General features: G+C 37.3%; 1 non-coding gene across 1 annotated transcript; it reads left to right on the top strand.

The window, feature by feature from the left end:
- Positions 1 to 449: 449 nt before the first annotated feature.
- TRNAG-UCC (transfer RNA glycine (anticodon UCC)) lies at positions 450 to 521 on the top strand. The gene has a single exon. It is a non-coding gene; the product is annotated as a tRNA-Gly (tRNA).
- Positions 522 to 4681: the final 4160 nt, after the last annotated feature.

Below are 4681 nucleotides of genomic sequence, written 5' to 3'. Positions count from 1 at the left end.
GGTGGTGATGATGATGCCGATTAACTCTTTCGAACCGGAAAGCAGGGAAAAATTAAGCGAGTAGACAACGTCGACAACATCGAAACGATGGGCACACACGACCGAACGACGGGTTTGAGCTATCGTTTAGAGCTGCATTAAAAATACCACCATACATAGTGCTGTGAAGAGGAAGAGAATGAGTCGAATCGAGAACGCTTTATACACAACAAAATGAAACAATCATATCAACAGCGCAAGATTGGTGGCAATGTGTGGCGAGAGATTTACCCGACCCGACACGGTCCCACTGTTTACGACAAATTTATGGCATTAAATTATACGGTTGATTTAATAAAAATGTGGAAATATGAAATCGACTAGGCAGGCAGGCTTCCGTAGTGCATTCGTTTATAAGGGCCAGGCAATGAAAATTTCGATAGAACAATTCCAGTTTTAACACAACAAGGGCGTCGGTGGTGTAATGGTCAGCATAGTTGCCTTCCAAGCAGTTGATCCGGGTTCGATTCCCGGCCGACGCAGGATGTTTTTTGTTTGCTGTTTGATAGCGTGTTTTGCTTTGCTATACCTACGGTGTGCAAGTCACATATTATTCTATTCGAGTGAGCGTTTATATTTACTTTGCTGTCGCGACGCTCTGTTGGTCACTATCACTTTTGCCACAATTTACCTTGAAGTAGGGTAGGTGTTACTATAGTTGTTGTATGGGTGCTTTGCCGGAATAATGGAGGATAACCAGAATATATGTTGTTTTTTACGATAACTATTTTTAATCAGTTCCTTATTATTCTAGTTTCAATGTTTAGTTTCACTATTACTGGCGCACTCACCCTAGTTCGCCAATAAATAAATATATTTTTAAAAGCTGGTTCGCAACTGTTTACCACCGTCCTCTGTAGCCGTGATCGTCTAGTGGTTAGGACCCTACGTTGTGGCCGTAGTAACCCAGGTTCGAATCCTGGTCACGGCAATGATTCCTGAAAAGGGAAGCATTGTCACGGAGAGGACTTTTTTTTACAACGAATGCTTTTAGTGAAAATTAATCTCGAAATAAATTCGTATAATGTTGTGAAAGGTGAGGACCTCCTGATCAGCTCTACTGCTGAAACCGGGACAGAATGCTTGTTCCTAATATTTGAAACATAAAAGAATCTAAATAGAATTTCATCATGATACTTCAATGATTGGCTTGATAAGTTTCTCCTGACAAAATGGTATATTTTATTGCATACAATATCAAGTATCAATATCAATATTCTTGCAAACTGAAGGGATTTTTGACATTACCATACAAGTAGCATTTTTTAACTAATTTTACTGTCTATGAATCCGAATTATTTAATAAATGATGGTCAAATGTTTCCAATATGAAGAAATCAAGTGTTTGTCTTTTGCAAAATTTCCAGTGATTTATAAAGAATATACCTACGTATAGGCGGAACTGTGTACAGTAAAAAATAATTTATAGTATAACATCCAAGGTTTCATAGAATTAAATAATTAATTTTGATATCACATCAAGGTGGATGGTAATTTTTATGGCCACAAAAATAAACAAATGCTGTAAAAGCAGCGTTATGTCAGTTCATGCACTGTATTAATGATAATTTTGTTCTTTTTGGCAAATAATACTACACCATATTTTTGGCATGATTGAAGTGCATCCACCTTGATGTGATATCAAAATTAATTATTTAATTCTATGAAACCTTGGCATTTCTGCTGAAAACACTCTTCGTATAAGGTTTTTCAAATTTGGATTCAGGGATCCCCAATTTAATATAAACAATGACTAGAAATGCACTGGAAAGTTATCAATTTAATGGGTTGATCAATTTAATCCCATATTTATATTTTCAAATTTGAGATTTCAAAAATTTTCCAAAAATTTAGGTACTGGCTAGGTTAGATAAATTTTGACATGGCAGTGGATACCTGCTGATTTTTAGAACCTATTGATTAGTGTATAACTCGTAGATAAAAGATGGATTCTTCAGTGGTATTGAGTACTTGGCACTGATGAAGTCTGCAAGTAGTAGACGAAATACGTGTATCTGTCAAAAGGATAAGCAATTATAACGGAATTTAAAGGAAATAAACCAACCCACTCAAAGCTCTTCATAAAGGGATTCCGTTAAGAGGTTCGACAAATTTAAAGAATTGATCATGGCGTTCAAGCTTTCAGAACCTAATAGGTACATATCACTAAAGAAATCCATCGTAGGTTTAAGGAAAGACATAGCATTTCTTAAGAAATGCCGAAAATTAAATCTAACACCTATCAGTCATAAGATTAAGGTTAAGACACCAACTCCCTTAAAAGTAGTTCGTAAGATGGAGTCAGAATTTATAAAAGCAAGCATTCAGAGTCTCTACTCAAAGTTGTTGGAATATTATTCCCTGCATTTGAAATTGGCCAAAGAATTCACAATCGAATTTCCACTGTTTTTGTCTAAAGTAAAAGTATTGGAGGACTGCGAGGAAAAAAGGAAAAGAAAGTTACATAACAACAAACTGAGGTCACTACAATACTATTTGAATTACACAACACAACAGAGAGACCAGAAATCACACAGTTCAGTTAACACAGCTGTGATTCAATCCGTCGAAGGTTTTGTGGTAAATCGCTCGACGCAGCAGTTCTCAAAAGAACAATTGACACTTCTCAACAAGGGATTAGGATATGCGATCTCCTCAAAACCTGACTTGCAAGAGACCATCGTTGACATGGAGACTGCAATCACTCACACATTTCCTATTCAATTACACGAGACTGCCAGGAATATTATTTCAGACACAATACAAAACGGAAAGGGACATTCACTTAGTAAAGCCGAAAAAGAGGAAATTCGAATTCTCAAAGAACTAAAAACAAAGCCGGTATTCTATACAAAAGCGGACAAAGGTATAATGCAGTAGTGATTTTGGACAAAGAGGACTATGACAATCGGATGACGGAAAAAATACTAATGGCCCATACAGACAGTTGAGGATTGACCCCCTCCCATCTATAGTTAAACATGTGGATAACACGTTGAAAGAGTGCAAGGCGTTTATTGGCAACAGTACGAATCAATTGAAAGTTTCAAACCCTATTCTACCTAGGATCAAAGGTTTACCAAGGATTCACAAACCAGGAAACGAAATGAGGGAGATTATCTCAACTGACGGATCCCCCACTCATAAGCTTGCCAAATGGCTAGTAAAGGAAATTCAAAATATGCCTAACCCTTTTCCACTCGCTCAGTTAAAAGCACACAGAAATTCGCAAGTCAGCTTCAGGCATCAGGAGAGATTCGGGAAGATGAAGTCATGGTTTCATTTGATGTCACAGCACTTTTTCCGAGTGTACCAGTAAAGGAATCCATCAGCCTTTTAGAGGACTGGCTTCTGAAGCAGCGTGAGGATTCTACTTGGAAAAGCAAAGTTCGGTCATATCTCAAGCTTACTCGTCTTTGTATGGAGGAAAGTTATTTCATTTTCAGAGGAAATTTTTATAAATAAACTAAAGGCGCTCCTATGGACAATCCGCTTTCTCCATTTGTATGTGAATTGTTCATGGCTAACCTAGAAAATACTCTGCAGGATAGGAATTTGTTGCCTAAATGTTGGTATAGGTACGTGGATGACATCTTTAGCATTGTCAAAAGGGAAGATTTATCAAAAACTTTGGAAGCCATAAGCAACGTTCACAAGGACATCAAATTTACTCACGAAGAAGAGAGAGACTCCCCTTCTGAGATCTTCTCATCATCAGGGAAACGTCTTCGTTCAATTTCGAAATCTATAGGAAACCAACAAACACAAAGAGAGTAATACCAAGCACTTCAAACCATTCCCATCAACACAAAATGGCCGCTTTCACCACATGGTTCACAGGATGCAAACTCTTCCTCTTAGCGATACAGGCAAATCAAAGGAAATAGCTCACATTTTTTAAATCGCTAGACTTAATGGGTATCAAGAAAAAACAATTCAAGCAGTAATCGATAAAAGAAGAAGGGATCATTTTAGGCGTATTTCGACAACTCTTACACCAGTAACTGAGGGTTTAAAACGGGTAGCGGTGAATTTCGACAAAAACATTACCAAACCATTGATTTCAAAGTTAAGAAGTTTTGGCCTAGATTTAGTATTTAGCAGCAGGACAAATCAGCTGAAGTCACTGTTAGGATCCACAAAAGATTCAATTAATCTCTTAGGGAAAGCCGGAGTCTACAAAATCTCTTGTCCAGATTGCAATAAAATCTACATTGGTCAGCCGAAAAGGACTTTGGATACAAGGTTTAAGGAACACATCGCAGAGGTAAAAAAGGCTTACAAAGAAATGGATAAGGGACTTCATTATGAATTTAAATTCAAAGTTGCAGAACATATCGTTACAAAGAGGCACAATTTGACTAAGGATAACATTAATATCCTGCGGACTGTATCTTCGCCTTGGAACTAGACGTAGCTGAAAGTTTAGAAATATTTAAACATAATCCATCAACATTGCTTAATAGAGATCAAGGAAACGGATACTCGAGACTCTTTAGCATGCTACATAAAACAACACATCGTAGCATGCCTCTACCGGTTGGAGACTGAATTAAGGTTAGGTAAATTTTGACATGGCAGTGGCTGCTGATTTTTAGTACCTATTGATTAGTATGTCACTCGTAGATAAAAGATGGATTCT

Source organism: Ochlerotatus camptorhynchus, unplaced genomic scaffold (assembly GCF_037179485.1).
Source record: "Ochlerotatus camptorhynchus isolate MF236.1 unplaced genomic scaffold, CSIRO-AGI_Acam_v1.1 ptg000112l, whole genome shotgun sequence".
Taxonomy (NCBI): Eukaryota; Metazoa; Arthropoda; class Insecta; order Diptera; family Culicidae; genus Ochlerotatus; species Ochlerotatus camptorhynchus.
Note: the sequence above shows the minus strand (reverse complement) of the source record. Positions and strands in the feature narration are given on the sequence as shown.